Source organism: Protopterus annectens, chromosome 2.part0 (genome assembly GCF_019279795.1).
Source record: "Protopterus annectens isolate FY-2018-M chromosome 2.part0, PAN1.0, whole genome shotgun sequence".
Classification (NCBI taxonomy): domain Eukaryota; kingdom Metazoa; phylum Chordata; order Ceratodontiformes; family Protopteridae; genus Protopterus; species Protopterus annectens.
Window position 1 is genome coordinate 349,894,605 of NC_056728.1, and position 20,131 is coordinate 349,914,735.

Genomic DNA, 20,131 nt, shown 5'->3' on the forward strand with positions numbered 1-20,131 from the left:
ATCCTATCCCATAAGCAAGGTCCTCCTTTAAACTAATTCAGAGAACATAGCCAGTTGAGAAGTCTAGCCTGGGTTCTAGACCTTTCTGTGCTCTGAAGCTGCTACAGTGGAGAATGGATGAAGATATTGTCAGCTAAAAGCTAAATCGGTGAGGCTGAAGTCTTACATCCATCAAGTGAACCAAATCAGTCGCCTTATTCTATCTGGTAAGACTGGGTAAGTATAAATCTCGTAATTCCATTGATAAAATCAATTTCCTCCTGGAGAAATGAAAATAATGGCTATCTGTGAGAAAGTCAGCAGTAATAATTTGTAATTTTGAAACAACTGGGTACCATCCTAAAGAGGTGATATGTTTTTCCAAATAATAGGTATTTTAGAAGCAAGAACATCCTAAATGTTGTCACGATTTCAAACAGTGGTAATTGCAAGGTTTCCATTTACTAATTTGTACCCTGAAATGATTAGTAATTAGAAGTGCATTGTCTTTAGTCAAGGATTTAAAGGAGGCATCAATATAAATAACAAAGCATGCATGGACTATGTCCCACTTAATGCCAAGGCTATCTGTTAGGGGTTGTAAAGTCATATAACGAAGGCTGAGAGGGTAAAATGTCTTATTCCCACCTTCACTCTTAAACTTCACTGCCCACTAAACTTATTAAGGACATATGAGAGATGGGATAGTTTCATGCTGTTAGCCAGAGCACATAATTATACTCAAACCAGGAATCTGTTACTTTTTTAATTCTCCATTGCGGTTATGTCACAGTGTAAGTATTACTGAATAACATAAATGCATAGAAATTGCACTGCTAATATAAATAAAAGTAGAGACCAAAATGTAAACTGCCAACAACTTGTGCAAGGGTTGAATTTACAGCAGTCTGCATTAGGGCATGAATTTCACAGAGAAATCAAACTGAGAGTGCATTATTAAAGTTTTGAATAGGGTTGCTGCAGTAGTGGGCTCAGCATGGCAGAGATGGAGGATATAAAACAATAGTAATAAATCATGTAACCCTGTCAATTTTTCATAAAGCCCTGCTGTGACTGTCCTTCTAACTTATGTATATGACTTTAGATGAACCAACAAAATTCTGGCTAGTATCTTGGCCTCCAAAGGGAGAACAGAGATTGGACTATAAGTACAATGAAAAACTGTTTTTGTTTTCCTTTGGCAAGGTAACAATTGAAGCTAATTTAGAAATGAATGCAGGTAAGACTGAGCATCTACAGCACCAAAAAGTTCAAGATGATACCCTTCTGTCTCTTTTGTTCAGTGTTGGTAAAGGTCTATTAGAATGACATCAGGATCCAGAGCCTTACCAGTCTTCAAAAACAGTCCCCAAGATTCAATAAACTCCGTGCAGGAATAGTGCTATTTCTGCATGGAGTGAACAGTGTCCATTTACCCTTAGCTTTAACAGTAGCACACTTTGCATATTCATGAAGGCATGCTACTGCTAAAGCTAAATGGACACGAGCACTACTGAGTGCAGGGGACGTGTTTAAGTAGTGCACGCACATCTAACACACCCCCTGCACTCAGAAAGTGCCGTACAGTGCTTTTTGAAAGTATTTCAGTGTCCACTGACACTGAAATCAAATAAAATTAGTAAAACAGTGTCCACGGACATTGAAATAGATAGTGGAGCAAGAAATCAATGCAGAGGGTGTGTTCCAGGTTCTGTCACACACACCCTGCATTGTCAAAGTGCTGTATGGCACTTTCCAGGAAGTCCGGATAGGAAGCAATGCAGGGGGTGTGTGACATGTACTGTCACACACCCCCTGCATAGTCAAAGTGCCATAGGGCACTTTGTAAGTGCTTTCAGTGTCTGCAGACACTGAAAGCACCCATCCCAATAGGAAGCAATGCATGGTATGTGTGACAGGTACTGTCACACACCCCCTACATTGTCAAAATGCTGTACAGCCATATTCTTCAACTGTACATGTTTCCACAGAATGCTGAGATGCCTGCCTCACATACCTCTCGACTTCCTAGAGCAAGAAATCTGTACAAAGCCATAAATAATGGGGGGGGGGCAAAGGCCCAGAAAGAGGGACACTTTTTAAATATTGCACTTACAATCTTGGAAAATTGATAGAATAAAATGTTTGCATTAGCATGGTTTCCTGAAAGGTATGTAAGTCTAAAGCCCAAATATCTGTCATTGTCCAAGTGCCGTACATCCATACCTCTCAAATATACAGGTTTCCACAGAATGCCCAGATGCCTGCCTCACATACTTCTCAACCTCCTAGAGCAAGAAAGCTGTATAAAGCCATTAATAATGTGGGGACCAAGGTCCAAAAATATGGAAACTTTTTAAATATTTCACTTACAAACATGGAAAGTTGATAGAATAAAAGGTTTGCATTAGCATGGATTTCCTGAAGGGTATGAAGTCTGAAACCCAAATGTCTGTCAGTATGTTCTGACTGTTCTGACTTAAACCCCAAGTGATTTGCCTTAAGTGTGTAAGAGCAATAATTAAAATCTGTCCCTATGTGTCCCCTTACAATTTTCCTTACTGTGAGTGACAAGGAGTACAGATACATCTAAATAAAGTGGGTTGATTAATTTATTTTTTTCTATTCTCAGGCATGTTTAAGCATAGCTGAGTGGGTGTGCGGGTTATGGCCCTCTGCTCAGCATTGCTTAAACATCCCATAGGAGCAGGAGCAGCCCTTGGTCAACTGGTGCCCTAGGCAAAAGGGCTCCATGGCACCCCCCACCACACTACCTGGTGCCCAATCCTAGTCTACCTACACCAAATAAATACTGGAAAAGTGCCCCTGCTTGACCAGCACCCTAGGCGGCTGCCTAGTTGGCTTATGCCTAAGGCCAGCTATGCATAGGAGATAGATAAAAATATACAGCTAAAGTCATAATGCTGTGTTAGAGTCCTGGCTTTGCATGCAGACATTCATGGTTCAAGTACCAAGACAGGTGCTTTATTTTTACATTGGAAAACAGTGTTAAAATTATTATTTTTATTTTAAAAATTATGTTGTAATTGATATTTGTCAACCAGGGTAGTGTAGCTGGTCTACAATGGAAGTGTGAGTGCATATAACATGTGAAATCACCCATGTATACATAAGTGTCCCATACAGTATAGTCACACCCCACGGTAATGTAATGAATTAGAGGTACGTAATATAAAGTAAATCATATACACTTATTAATATGTCAGTAATGATTAATTAAAAGTCATTATTCTGATATTCCCTAAAAATGAAATGTGATCAATGGTTAGCTGTGCTCAGGAAACTAGGTCGTAGGAGGAGAAAGCTGAGTACAATTACAGATCCAGATAGAGTGGAAGTGATTGTAAAGAGCTGTTTTGCAGGAAACAGTGCTTTGGGTGGAGCGAACAGTTATGGGAAGGCTGTTCCAGGATTTACCTATTGCTCAGGAGTATAGTAGTTGGCCAGCAGGTAATGTGAGTGTGTGAACTTGCAGTAGGTGTTGATTTTCTGATCTTAGGTATTCATTGGGATTATACTGGAAAAACAAGAATTTAGGGCAGGGGACTTCTGAAGTTTAGTGAGTATTTTGTTTGTGGAAGTAAGTTAGAGTTAGGTGAGGTGCTGGGGGAGTTCAAGCCAGTTTACAGTTTTTAGGGGTGTGCAGTGGTGAGTAGAAAGATGAGTGTTTGTTGCGAATTTGACTATTTTGTTATAGCATATTTTGCATTTTATTTTGAGTGAGGATTGGAGGCTGGTTAGCAAGGGGCACAACAGACAAGCAAAGGTAGAAAGTAGACTGTAGCAAGTACTTGTTTACTAGGGAGAGAAAGGAATCGATTATGTCTGTAAAGGATGCCTCATTTTTTCTGAGTCTTACTGATGTTATTTTGTATGTGTAGGTCAAATTTTAAGTTTTTGTCAATTATGACTCCCAATAGTTTAGTATGAGAGACTAATTCAATGTTTCTGTGATTTAGGGAGTGTATGTTAAACTGAGATTTGTTAATGGAAATATTTTTCTTTGGAGTGAATATAATGAGCTTGGTTTTATTAGAGTTTAGAGACAAATGGTTATTGTGGAGCCAGGCCTCTATGGTGGAAAATGCTGACTGAGTGATGTGTTGTAATTGTGTTGAGCTTTCAACAGAGCAGACAATAGTGAAGTCATCTGCATACTGAACTAGAGACCCTTGGTGAAATGATGAGTGAAGGTTGTTGATGAAAATATTAAACAGTAGAGGTCCTAATATGGAACCTTGTGGAACACTAGTGGGGTTGTGGATATATGGGGAAATGGAGTGTTTCCATTGTATAACATGTTGTCAGTCAGCTAGATAGCTTTTAAACCAGTTGAGGGATACAGTAGAAAGTTGGGAAAGAAGGAATGAGTGACAGATGGTGTCAAAAGCCTTAGATACGTCCATAAATAGAGTGGAGACAATTTTCCCTGAGGCACGGGCTTTATTGACTACTCTTGCTTATTAAATAATGATTAATCTGTCATAATCTGTACAATAAAGTGCTTGGTACAGGTACAAATAAGGGGTAGAAGAGTGCAATAAATAGGAATACATTACCAGGATAAGGGTGACTTAATAAGATTCCCTGCTGAGGCTGCAATGCTTGTGCAAATGATGTCTTGCTGGATTATTCAAATGCTATGTTAATGAAATGCTGTATATGGAGAGAAATACAGACATTTGTAGTTAAATATATAGGAAGAATATGAAATGTCATTAAAATTGACCTACAGCTATAATCAAACCCATAAACTTTTGTTTAGGTTTTGATATTTTGTATGTAAAAATTGCTTAGTTTGTTTCTGTTTCTACTATGTATTGTGCTTCATTTGACAGACGAGATCAGACAGGAGTCCCAGTGGACTATGATGTTTACAGATGACATTGTGATCTGTAGTGAGAGTAGGGAACAGGTGGAGGAGACCCTGGAGAGATGGAGATATGCTCTAGAGAGAAGAGGAATGAAGGTCAGCAGGACTAAGACAGAATATATGTGTGTGAATGAAAGGGAGGATAAAGGAATGGTGAGGATGCAAGGAGTAGAGGTGGTGAAGGTGGATGAGTTTAAATACTTGGGATCAATAGTTCAGAGTAACGGTGAGTGTGGAAGAGAGGTGAAGAAGAGAGTACAGGCAGGATGGAGTAGGTGGAGAAGAGTGTCAGGAGTGATTTGTGACAGACGAGTACCAGTAAGAGTGAAAGGGAAGGTCTACAAGAGGATAGTGAGACCAGCTATGTTATATGGGTTGGAGAAAGTGGCATTGACAAAAAAGTTTGAGCTGGATGTGGCAGAGTTAAAGATGTTCAGAATTGCACTTGGTGTGACGAGGGTGGACAGGATTAGGAATAAGTATATTAGAGGGTCAGCCCAGGTTGGAAGGTTTGGAGACAAAGCCAGAGAGGCAAGATTACATTGGTTTGGACATGTGCTGAAGAGGGATGCTGAGTATATTGGGAAAAAGATGCTACCAGTTAACAGGGAAAGAGGAAGGCCTAAGATAAGGTTTATGGATGTGGTGAGAGAGGACATGCAGGTGGTTGGTGTGACACAGCAAGATGCAGAAAACAGGAAGAAATGGAAACAGATGATCTGCTGTGGTGACCCCTAACAGGAACAGCCGAAAGAAGATGATGATTGTGCTTCATATCATGGAGCTTGTACTATGTATTATTGGAGCCTTTCTCCCCAGGCCACCACTGAAAACGGGCTCTTTGAGCCCAGTGGACCTCCCCGGTCATCAAACTGTAAATAACTAACTAACTAACTAACTAACTAACTAAATAAATAAACAAACAAACAAACAAATAAATAAATAAATAAATTACATTATGCAAAAAAAAGGCAGGTTATGTCAACACACCATGTACGAACTCAATTACATCCAGCAGCCTAAGAACTATTACATTAACTGTTCCACAGTAATGCCTTTGTTCTCCCTTTACTCAGTATTCCCACAGCCACACATATTTAAGCACATTTGCATGAAATTAACCTGACTCCTGTGGATTGCATTGGAATCCTCACCTTTTGCAATAAGAAGTTAAACAGCATTCACTGTTACTCAGCATTGTTGCACTATGTCAAACTCTGCACAAATGATGATGACATAGACTGAAGTCTTTTCCATGGGCCATTTCTGGCCATGTGTGAATTTGTAGGAGGGTTTTTGGAGAGCACCATAGCTGTCCACTTCTTCACACATAAATCAACAATTGTACACACAATTTCATGCCATTGCAGAGTCACCACATCACTGATGGTTGACAACAAAATAATAATGTTGTTTGGCCAATTGTACCAAATCAGTTGTGTCAGGATGACACATATGCAAAATAGAGAGCTATGAATGGGGCATAATATTTTTGTAGGACAGCTGCCCATTTTTTCTTATTTTTTGGGAGATAGGAATGTTGGGAAAGGTGCTTAGGAATGAAAGGGTCAGGTAGCTAGGGTAGTGTTAAGTTAGGAATCATGCACAGACATACAGGACCTACATGCTGGGTTGGTGACAAAAGGTTAGGTAACATCATGACTGGGGAGAAGTAGGGGACATCAGAGGTGCATCAACGTCCAGCTTGAGAAAAGTGTGAATCTACTCCTCAGTCTCAGAATTGTCATCACTGTCTCCTGCAGTAGCTCTCTGGGTCAGTACTAGACATAGCATCATCTTGAAATGTGCTGCTAGACGAGTTTATTCTAACTTTGTAGGAAGGCTTGGCATGTTTACCTGTATTAGCAGCAAAAATAAAAGTGTGTGCTGTTTGTGGATTTCTACCTGACTGCCCTCCATAGCAGTGCAGATGGTAGTTATAATGGTTTTGTTTTACATTTCTAATGCTACATTTTAATTATTATTAATGCTGCAGTATATTACACAGCAAAAGTGTTATCTTCATTACAGAACTGTTATACATTGTTGTTGACATTTGATTTAGAAATTTTTTTTTGGTGGGGGCTGTTCTATCTTGTGTGTAGTCATATGGAGCATTAACCTTTTAAACTATTATGTGCATGTTGGATTCCAAGATGGTGGACATACTATAAATACCCTCTCCATGAGGCTCCTATCCCAGAAATCAAAATCGGTCTTTTAATCGCCTATCTACAATGGAAAACAGAAAACTTTAATTGATAAATGCTTTCTATTAAGACTTTAACATAAAGAAATAACTACAGATACATATTGAAAGAAGTTCTATAGTCCTAATCCTGACTGCATCCAGGGAAGCATCCAACATGTGCAAAAAACAGGCCTGAACAAGCACAACACAAATCCTAAATTCAAAATGGCCCACTACTGCTATGAGAATGCTATTCATGCTGCATTGTAATATATATGTTTATTTATACCATATTATTACATAATGCATCATATTCAAAAAAGGATTTAAATATTTAACTGATGTGATGCACATAGTTTATTCTGATAATATATTTACAGCATATAAATAAGAAATATCTTGTGTATTACAAATCAGTTTGTTTATTTATTATTCCATCTATCTATTTTATAAATAATTGATCAATTTTATATAAGTATTCATTAATTTATGCATTGAACATGGATTATATTTCATCTTTATCTCTATAGAAATGAACTTATCTATATAGAACATTTTATAGTATATTTCATCATTACTTGTTTTTAATATAAACTTTTATTATTACTTTTATTTTTATTTTTACTTTAGAATTTATCTAGTATATAATTCTAGATATTTTGAACATTCAAAGCGCTATAAGAGCTAATCAGTTTCTGAATTAAAACATCTTATTATTATAATTTGACCACACGTTTTGCAGAAAAAGCTATGCTGTGTTTGTATCTACCAGTTTAAATGTTTAATTGGTTAGTTAACTATTTTATTAGATGATTGACTTTAATTAACTCAATGAACATAGAGTATTTAAATGAGTGGTATAATCACAAGAATCAGGATCTGAAGAAGCATACATAGTGTATGTGAAAGCGCTTATCCAGTTCGTTTGTTTGTATGAATAAAAGCTACGTTTTGGAGAATTCTTGTCTACTGTTGCTTTGCCTTGGAATCGTTGGAATTGACTGTTTCCGTGACTGTTCACCAGTTTATATATTCATTGCTATGAGAATATGTCAACGGAAGCAGAGAACATGGAAACACAGACCAGCAAGACTAAATTATTTGCAATAGCCTCCCCAGAAAAGGAGACCATTCCTAAAAGACAAAAAGTGAATAAGCAGATGGATATCAAGATGCACGCACTTGAAACTCTCCTTAGCATGGAGAACATCAATATCTGTGCAGTAACAGAAACCTGGTATAAGGCTCCCGAGAGCACCCCAGCACTACCAGGTTATAACTCATACCATGCTTTTCGGCTCCAAAACTTGGACCAAACCACAAAAGGAGGGGGAGTATCAATATTCATCAAAGATTCCCACACCTCCAGGTTGGTGCACAGCATGAAGTGTCGGAGACTATCCATGTGCAACTAACAGTGGGTAAAACTGCCTTCCAGTTTATAGCCTGCTACAGACCACCCTCCCAAACCCAGGAACCCCACTCGGCCTTCCTGAGAACACTGGAAAATATGAAGGTCTCTCCAAACACCATTATATTGGGCGACTTCAACTACCCAAACATAGACTGGGAGCATTACTCTAGCTCCAACACCCTAGCCCAAAGGTTCCTAGAATTAATAAACTCAGATGCTATGGAACAACTTGTTACCACTCCCACAAGAGGGGAAAACATACTGGACCTGATCATCACCAACATGGGGACTCTATGCTCCAGACCAGAAGTGTATCCCTCACTGGTAAGATCAGACCATAAACTAATCTCACTGGATATTCACATCCCGACCTCACCCCCTGCCCAGAAAACCACAGTGAAAAACTTCTCTAAAGCAAATTTCACACTCCTCAAAACCGAGGTGGAATCCTTCAAAGCCCCCGAGCCTGTGGAAAATACGGCCCAGACCGCAGAATCCTTTATAGACGCATTCTATGAACACCTTCAGGAATGCATGGATCATGCAATCCCAAATAAAACCAAGACCCAATCCTCCAAAGGCAGACGTCCTGTCTGGTGGACCTCAGCCATAAACAAACTATACAATAGAAGGAGGAAGCTACTACATGATAGAGCAAAATCCCAAAAAGGGAAGGCATCTCTGATCAGTATTAGCAAAAAACTATGGGCACTCATAAAATCGTCTAAGGCCAGCTTCGAGAGAAAAATTGCACAGGACACTAAGGATAATCACAAGGCTTTCTTTAGTTATGTAAGGAACTTGGGTAGGAATTCCCAGATATGCTCAGAATTAGTCAAAAATGACAAAAAATACATTGAACCCACAGACATTGCCAACATCCTAGCTGACAGGCTCAGCACAAACTTCTCCCCCCCCTCCCCACCAAAAGGGCAAATATCTATCCCAACAGAGTGCTGCCCCCCTGACATCTCAGATGCTCAGGTAAGAGCCATCCTCTCCAAAGCAAAAAACACAGCATCAATGGGACCAGACAGTGTCCTGGGCTGCGTCCTACATGAACTCCAAGAAGAGCTAAACCCAAACATAAAACTACTGTTCAATCTCAGCCTTACTACAGGATATGTACCCAAAGAGTGGCGTACAGCAACAGTGGTCCCTCTCCACAAAGGTGGTGCCTCAACGGATCCTGGAAACTGTCACCCCATAAGCCTGACTAGCTTGGTCTGCAAACTAATGGAAAGGATCATCATGGACCTCATAAATAAAGATATTGGGGACCTACAGACACTGGATCCTACCCAGTTCGGCTTTGTTAAGGGCAGATCCTGCCTCTTAAACCTGGTCAATTTCTTTGAAACAGTCACCAAGGCCATTGACGAGGGGAAGGTGGTCCACACAGCCTACCTGGACCTCGCAAAATCCTTCAATACAATACCCCACTTGGGCATTATAGATAAGCTCACCAGCTTAAATATAAACCCCTATGTCACTAGATGGGTTGCAAACTGGCTCAAGGACAGAACCCACATGGTTAGAATTGCCGGAGCCATGTCACACTCCAAACCAGTTATAAGTGGCATCCCACAAGGCTCAGTCCTGGGACCTCTCTTGTTCGGTATATATTTCTCGGAGGTACAGGCCAACACGGAAGGACTGTGGCTGACCAAGTTCACAGATGACTGCAAACTGGGCGCCATAATCGACTCTCCAGCTGACACAAGCATCTTCCAAAAGGGCCTCATAGAAACAGACAACTGGTGCCAGAGCCATGGCCTCAAGCTAAATGCCAAAATGTGTATAGTCATCTCCTTTGGTAAAAACAAAGTGCCCACAAATTGCCACATAGGTGGTAATCCATTAAGTACAGAAGAAGTAATTAGGGACCTGGGGACCCAAGTTGATAGCAATCTCTCATTTGACAACCACGTGGCCAAAGTGGTTAGAAAAACATTTTATATAGCCCACCTAATCATGAAGGGATTCACATCTAGATCAGGGGAGGTCATCGTGCCTCTTTACTCATCCCTCATCAGGCCTATAATTGAGTACACTGCCCCTTTTGGGATGTACCTGTATCTTTTCAAATAAACTAACAAAAAGGGTTAAAAATAGTAGTTGGTCTCCAAATAATAACCTATTACTTAAAGCTGAGGTACTCAGTGAAATATCAGACATCTTAACACATCTAGACAAAGGCATAGAGAGTACAAATATCCCATATGACATCCAATGGGCTGCTTGTAAAGAGCAGATAAGGGGGGGGGGTGTTCTTATTCAAAAGGCTACATATTTAAAAAAAATAACAAAAAATAACAAAAGAAAAAGAAAATAAACTAGTCAAGGACTGAGCAGACTTTGAAGAAGAATGTCAAAATAATCTAAATCCTAATGTTGAAAAGTTAATAAGCAATACTCAAAAACAGCTATACGAGTTACACCAATATAATTATTCCATGTATGAACTAAGATGCATAGCAAAATGTTCAGAATGGGCACAACTTCCATCAAAAGCGTTAGCCAGTATCATTGTAGACAAGAAGCAGCCAGAATCTCACTACTTCATTATCAAGATAAGGCTTTCAGGACGGACTCACAAATACTAGAAGTATTTTATCAAATGTATTCTGAATTATATGGCCTAAATAACCAACAGCCTTCTCATAAAGAGATTACAAACTTCCTTAACAAAATAACATTCCCAAAAGTAAAAGAGAGTCATATAAAACATTTAGAGGCTCCACTTGAGCAACAAGAAATAATTGATGCCATCGATAGACTGAAAAGGGGAAAAGCCCCAGGTTTAGATGGGTATACTTCAGAATTCTATAAAGCATTTAACCAAATTCTATCATCAATTTTGTTGAAAGCATATAATTACATTAGAGTACATGGAATATCTGACCATCATTTAAATAATTAAAAAATCTTTATACCTAAAAATAATTTGGAAAGATCCAATCCGCATAACTACAGTCCTATATCCTTAATTAATGTGGATATTAAAATTTTATCATCAATCTTAGCTGAGAGGTTAGAAAGCATTTATATCACGCTATCAAAAGATGAAAATAGCGAACACTGTTTCATCAAACCTAAAATATCTAAACCACATAATATCGAACATTCAGAAAAGCAAAATTTTTCCTTGGGAAAAAATTCGCTATTCCAAAACACATATATACAACACAAGCACACCTAAAAAACATCAATCCACACACATACACTTATAATCCTACAACTAATCCTACACTAAACTGTACATACACTACTATCTATCCACTTACCTTAACCCAAACCCTAACCCTAAGGTCCGTCACTATCGTACACTCACCTAACCCGCGCCCTAACCCTAACTTACTTAACCCACCTCTAACCCTAATTCACCTAACCCACGCCCTAACCCTAACTCACCTAACCCGTGCCCTAACCCTAACAACCACACAATCGCACACTTACCTGAACCCGACCCGTAACTTTCCATCACAGCGCTGAAAATAGCGAAGCCACAGAACCAGCCAACCGAATTCTTTCCCTAGGAAAGAATTCCGTGTTCTGCAGCTTTGATATTTTTAGCGTTCGCTCAAAACGGGTCGGTATTAGAACATTCAAAGTTTTAAAACATCAATGTTCTGATATAGACCTGTTAAAAAGAGTTATACCTTTTATAACTACACCAGAACAAACTGCATTTTTATTAAATAGACAGACTTGGGACAATACATTAACACTGGATGCCATGTTACATCTCAATAGAAAGGATAAGAATCAGAGATATGGACTAATACTCAATGCTTGTAAAGCTTTCGACAGAGCAAGCTGGAGGTTCTTATTTTCGACCATGTCACAGTTCAATATACCTAGAGGGTTCATCAATCTTGTTAAAACCTTATATAATAAAACATATACCTATCTTTACATCAATAGGAAATTACCTAAACCTATCAGAAAACTAAGTGGAACTAGATAGGGTTGCTCCTTATCCCCTCACCTTTTTAATTTATATCTTGAACCCCTGTTACTTGCAATTGTCCAAACCACATTTCACTCCATCCCTAAAACTCTTAATGTAAAAGTCAGCTTATCTGCATATGCAGATGATGTAAATATATATTTTGAGCATCCTATTTCTGATATTCAGAGGCTAAATGATACAATTGGAAAATTTTCAAAAGTCTTGAACTATTTAGTGAATCAAAATAAATCACTTGTATTTCCCATTAATCCATTATACCATAAAGAGCTGTTATTCGCTGAGTCCCCATACAAAATTAAATATTCACTTAAATACCTTGGGATAAAATTTGAACATATCTCTTCGTCCATGTATGAAAATAATCTTATGAAAGTATGGACAGGCATCTTGCAAGACCTTCATAGATGGCAACAGCTTAATTTGACCCTATTATCTAAAGTGGCAATTATAAAGATGAACATCTTACCTAAGCTATTGCATCAATTCAATGCCTCAAACTTGTTCATCCCAAATGACTTCTTCCAAAAGATCAATAAGGAACCATCAAATTCATTTGGCATGCAAAAGCTGTTAGGATAAAGTATCAGAAATTAAGTTACCCTAAACCAAAAGGAGGTCTAAGTCCGCCGGATTTTCGCCTTTATTACTGGATCATATGTGCAAATAGAGTTATCCTAATCTCAAACTTTAAGCTGAATAAAGACACATGGCATCCTTTATGGGTTAAAATCTGGCATAACCATGTTAAAAACAATAACTTCAACCCTAAAGCTCTGCCCTTCCTATCGGCTGAAAGCTTAAGTAATTCTTCTATTAATAGCACGTTGAGGCAAAAAGTAAAGATTTTCAAAATTTAATAAAATATGCAGTTAGAAAAAGCCCTTCCATATCTCAAACGAATTCACATGAACCCTAATATAAGGCTAAACAATAAAATGATCAATCTAGCAGACTACCCCCTAATCAGAGACTGCATTGTATGGGATATATATAGACACAAAAAAAATCACTATTGGAACTCAGAGATGAGCTGAATCTTGGACAGAAATATACTATTATTCTACGTCAAATCAGAGAACTTCTTTCAGCAATAATTATAAGTGAACCTAATAGTGAAAATGACATACCTAGGGTTATAGACATTATAAACAACCTAACCAAAAAGAAAATAATGTTATCAAACACTTATAAAGTATTGACGACATCCAAATACCAAAATGTATTGCTATTCTCCAATTATTGGAATCAGTATAATAGTGATTTAAGTGAGGACCATAAACTCATAGCAATAGAATCCACTATTAAGTACTCCCCCTTCCAAAAGCTATTATATATCCATTTGATGGTTAATAATAATACTTACTTCACACCATGTACCCTAAATAAATTTAATGTCAATATGTCTCCATCATGTACATGCTGCTCCTTTCCCCAAGCTGAGCTATGGCACATCCTCTGGTCGTGCAACCATGCATATAAACTTTGGTGTTCCCTCAAAGTCAGATTAGAAAAGATGGGATATCAGAAATCCACCCTATCATGGGAAATGGCACTTTTGCACATTACTGATCTTAAACTTCCCAAATTAAAATTTCACATTCTTATCACTATATATTTGCTAACTAAATTATACATAACCAAAAATTGGATGAATCGTACTAAATTGTCTTGGAAAATTTTCAGAAATCTAGCGATAAAATACATATCCTCACAAAAACATTTTTTTAAGGAACCCCTAACAAGCAAGATTATTATCAAAAATGTTGGAACCCTTTGCCATTATTCAAGGAGATAATTGCATAATCACTAAACTTGAGGGTTATACTGAATTAGGAAGACTTGTTTTGCCCCTTCCAACAACATTATTTTTAATATCATTATTATTTATATAATTTATCATTATTATTATTATTATCAGCACTATTAATAACATTACTATTCCTCACTATTATCATTAATATTATTATTATCGCCCATAACATTATGATTATTAATATCTCAGACATCTAAGGCTTTATCAGTTTTACTTAGCTCTCTTTCCTAAAACATGCAGTAGCTTTGTATAGGTGTACATAGTTGTATATAATATTTTTTCTTCTGATTTCAAGTTTATTAGTGGTATAAAATGTCAACAGTTTTTTTAACTATGTATTCATTGTTATTGAACCTTTCTTTTTGGTAATGCCATGTTTCTAATGCTTGTTACCTCTTATATAAAAATAATAAAATATTATTGGAAAAAAAACTATTATGTGCATGTTTGATGGCTGCAGTTACACATAATAGAGCTCACAGCCATGTATATATATAAAATTACATGTGTATCTGTTTTTTGGTTCATCTCATCAAGGATACAGCACCCAAGAAGAAATCTGTACCTCACAAGCTGCCATATACTTCTTCTTCTTCTCCTTGCAGCTTTTCCCATTAGGGGGTCACCATATTGGAACAACGGTCTGCAGAATGATTGTCAATGGAGTTTTACTGTGCTGAGGTGCCCAACCTTCCACAGAAGGCACACACATGCTCACACTTACTTCTAGGGCCAATTTAGAGTATCCAGTCCACCTGCAGCATGTCTTTGGGATGTGGGAAGAAACCAGACCACCCAGGGGAAAATCATGCGACTGCAGGAGGACATGCAGACACCACACAGAAGGCACTCTAGCTGAGAATTGAACCGGAGAACCTCTTGGTGTGAGGTGGCAATGGTATTATGCATTACATTCTTAAGAAGTCTATTGTATTTTATAACTTGTATTGTGACATACCTAGGAAAACAGGAAAGACATTGTGTTTCTTCACGTAAAAAAAAGTTTATTAAAAGATTTGGTTATTTTTATGTATCTTATCCACTTACTCGGTAGGTGGATTGGTCCAAAGATCCTTACCAGTCATGACACAGGCCATAAAATACATCATTCAACATGTTATATATCTGAATCAAAGTCTATAGGTACTATATACTGATGCAGAAAATTAGGTCATTATCCAAGACTTATATTGTTATGGATCTTTTTTGCTAGGGAAAGGGAGAGAAGGCTAATCTGTCCATGAAAGGATATTGCAGCAGGTGGTCGATGACATTCATGCTGTTAGAGGGCTTAGGAGAACTTACTTCCAGACACAACACCAGGCAAGTAACATCATGATAACATCTATCCACTGTAGGGTGGCTGCAATTGCTGGGAACAGGGAGCTACGGGGCAGGGTCAGCCTTAGGTCAAGTGGTTCCCTAGGCAAAAGCACTCCACAGTGCCCCCCCACACTACCTGTTGCCCACATTCTGGGGTATTTATACCATCTAGTTTACTGGAAAAAACACTCCTGCTAGATTAGCACCCTAGGAGACCGCCTAGTTGGCCTATGCCTAAGGCTGGCTATGCTACAGGGGTTGGTCCTGTTACCAAACCACCACTAACTGAAACACAGGAGTTCCTATCCACTGTCAGAGAACCACTTAGCTCAACAGAGGCTTTTCACAGAATCCTTGATGTTGGTGTAGATGTGGATGCCAGACCTAGAGTGTCACAAGTAGATCTTCCAGGTATGCAAAATGCAGGTGTCATTGTTATATCCTTATATGTGCATTTCTTAGCTGTCTGATATATAGACAGCCACTGATATCTGTGAGTCATACTACAATCATAGAGAAATAGTAGAGGTTGTTTTGGGGGGTAGAATCCAACTGTTCAGTGCATTTTTGTATGAGAACATTGTTAACCTGCACTTGAGAAGTGGATTGTTCTCTTTTTCTTGTCTGATTTGCACTGTGATACTTAGCAGACCATTCCTTTCCATTCTTCATATAGAGGAATTTCTGGATTTGCAGGCTAACAGGCCACATGCATATGGTAAGAAGACATTTGGCTATTGTTATTACTGCATAAAAGGTAGGTTCAGGTCTATATGACAGTAAAATTTATTTTCCTTCAACATCTGTTAACATTTAACATACCTTTTGTATAAGGAAAATATGTAACTGATTTTATTTGTTCTTTTTCTGTTTGTTGTGTTTATTGCTTGTTATTATAGGTGATCCTGAAAGAGGCACTGTGGAACTCCTACCACCTGATGCTGGCATATTGGTAGACTCTGATGACGACTGACAATGAAGAGGCACAGCCTGGGGGTTCACAGGATCAGTCTGGAACTGAGGTCGTGGCTCCCACATCTACTGCCCATGTCTTGGATACAGTCAATATACCTACACATACCCATGACATGGAGACCTCAGCTATAGGACAGAGTGAGGGTGATACAGTTAATCAGAATAGTGTGATTACTTTGGTTCCAGGGCTGGCTGCTTCTCCCTGTAGCCATTGTAAAGGTGTGGTGCCACACAGAAGGGTTGGTAGGGATTCTCGGAGGAGGTCTGCTGTCTACCCTCCTCCTGATGCTGGTATGTAATTAGGTGCTGCCAGACATATATGTAAGGCTGTAATGGAGGCACAGCACATTCCACCAGGGCCTCAGACGTGATAGCACAAGTACTAAATGTTGTGCATTCTGACATGCATGACTCCTTGAATTGTGTGGGTGACTCCTTTTGTGGGTGACTCCTTGGACAGAATGAATGACACACTGGATCTGGCAGTGTCTGTGATGGAACATCTATTGGGGCAGCACGGGCATCCATGTGGCTGGAGAGCAGCTACATTTTTTTGGTGTTATCAAATGTGGCTGTGCAAGATCCCACTCCTGTATTGACACTACATCCACTGCTCCATCAGTGATTGTGGTGTCCACACCAAGGTTTGGTAGGCAACATGGTTGTTGTCCTGGATGTAGTTGTGATTAGAGTTCATCCAGCAGGCATCATTCATATTCAGGTAGCACACTGATATCTGGCTAGGACCATGGAAGTAGCAACACCAACTCCTGGCAGAGGATGGTCAGGAGCAATGATGCAGAACTGACTACTCTACCATACACAGCCCACACCCGTCCAAAATGCCTGGACATAGTGCTAACACAGTGCTTGATTGTGTTCATACAGACAGCCACAGACAGAAAAAAAAATTCACTTGCACATACCACTTCACAAACACATGCAAATTATGTAAACAGTACTGCTGAGAGCTACATGCTTGTTGTTACTGTTCCTGGACACATGTGCTTCTTACTGTACACACTCACTTCTTTGGAGTCACTCTTGCCTCCTTACCACCTCCACCCCATCCCTGAGAAAATGATAATGACTGTGCTCTGCCCTTTGCACATGTCTTTGGGGTCTATATCATATGTTCAAAGTTTGAAAACTTTGAATGTTAAATAATTAAATTTAACTGTTCGAAGTTTCAAACATCGAACATTTATTTATTTATTTTATTTTATTTTACATTTGTTTACCGGGCTAGTCCAACTGGATATATTTCCATTTTCAGCAGAGGCCCGGGGAGAAAAGCTCCACATTAAGGTTAATACAAACCAGTCATTACATAAAGAAAGCAAATAGTTAGTAAAAAATACATACAGAAATAAGGTTCAATCTAAAATATAAAGGAGAAAATTTATGCTAGGAAGGACATTTTAATTCTATTTGCAGTATAGGAATAGGGGAGTTATACATTAGTAGAACATTCATAAAGAGTAAATATACATAAGCAATTAAAAACATAACCATACAGCTTTGTTAATTAAATTGTATCAGAGATTAATTAACAAAGGAGTTTTGAGATAGTTCTTCAGAAAGGAGTGAGTAGGAAGAGGTAAGAGAAGGTAAAGGTCATTAGTAGAATCATAAGATTAGTCAGGATTGATGCATGGGCATAGCCAGAGTGTTTTTAGGTGTTGTTTGAGCTATTGTGTGAAGAGGAAGGGTGATGATGTAGTACTTAGAGTGGTAGGTAGTGAATTCCAGTGTTTACCTATGGTGTTGGAGAATAGTGAATCACCGGTAATGTTATTGGACTTAGTTAGCTTCACAAGAGGTTTATTTGAGGAGCGTAGTGAATTTAGATTAGAATAGGGAGAAATAAGGTCAGAAAGTATAGGGGTATTTTTCGGTTGGTGAAATATCCTGTGAATAAAGGTAAGTTGGGAGAGTAATAGTGTATTTTTCAGTTCTAGCCAGTTTAGTTGTAGTAGATTTTGACAGTGGTGAGTTCTAAATGGGTTTCCAGTAACAAATCTAGCAATGCTATTGTATGCATTTGCTAGTTTAGTAAGGTTTTTTTTCTTTAAGTTGGTGTATATGGGAGAGGCATAAAGAAGAGTAGAAAAAAGATGAGATTAAGCAAGTGTAATTTTGGCCTGTGGAGCTAGAAAGGTTTTAATTCTAAATAAGGAGCCAAGATTTCTATTTACGGTTTTGATAGTATTATTAATGTGGTTATCAAAAGTGAGGTTATTGTCCATTGTAATACCTAACAGTTTTGTGTTAGAGTCAGGGACTATCTGTGTACCATTATTGGAAGTAATAGAGAAGTCTAAGGGGGGGGGGGACTTACTATTAGGTCTGAAAAGCAGGAGTTTGGTTTTATTGGCATTCAAGAGTAGGCAGCGTTTCAAGAACCATGCCTCAACTGTGGTAAATATGTTCTGTGTTAGGGTTTGAAGTTCAGAGGAGGTATTGGCAGAGCATATGAGAGTTGAGTCATCTGCATATTGAATACATGTAGCTTGAGGTATTGCTACATGTAAGTCATTTATGAATAAAGAGAAAAGGAGAGGACCTAGGATGGAACCTTGTGGTACTCGAAGAGTGACTGGCAGAAGAGATGAAAGTGTGTTTTCCCAGAGAACAGCCTGTTGCCTGTTACTAAGGTAGGAAGTAAACCATTGAACCACTTTGGTATCTAGTGAGAGAGATTCAAGGGTTTTTAAGAGCAAATGGTGGTTTACCATGTCAAAGGGTTTTGACAGGTCTAAGAAGAGTGCAGATGATAGGATACTATTATTGCGGTTTTTATTGATACACTCGGTAAATGATAAGAGAGCTGTGGTAGTGCTATGAAATGGCCTAAAGCCATGTTGGCAGTTAGCTAGTAAATTGAATTGAGTTAAGTGGTGCATTAGCTGATGATGAATACATTTCTCCATAATTTTTGCTAAGGGTGATAGGAGAGCTATAGGTCTATAGTTAGAATACTCTTTTGAACATATGATTAAAAAAAAAAAAAAAAAAAGAGAGGGAACTTACCTGACTGTTGTAAGCAGGGGGCACACCCCCACACCCCTCGCTCTTTAAATATGCCAACTCCAAGACCACACTATAACATGATAAAGGGAAGATTTCCCTTACTGCACTGTAGTGCAGTCTCGGAGTTGGTATATTTAAAGAGTGGGGTATGTGGGGTGCAGGGGGGCTTGCCCCCCTGCCTACAACAGTTAGTTCTGGGTTTGTTTTTTTTTTTTTTACATATGTTCAAAGTTTTATAACTTCGAACATTTATATTTGATTATTTAACATTCAAAGTTATAAAGCTTCAAACATATGATATAGACCATGTCTTTGTGACTTAGGGTTGCATATATGTCTGATGCATACAGAGGATTGCAAATGCTTGCTTATTCACAAGTATGTATGTATCAATATGCATTTCAAAAAAAAATATGTTGATTTGTTGTTCATACTCTTGTGAATGATTACTTCTACAATTGTTGAATCTCATTGTATTTCATTTAGTATTGTCATTAAACAACTGGAAGCATTAGCTACTTTAGTCTTGCTTC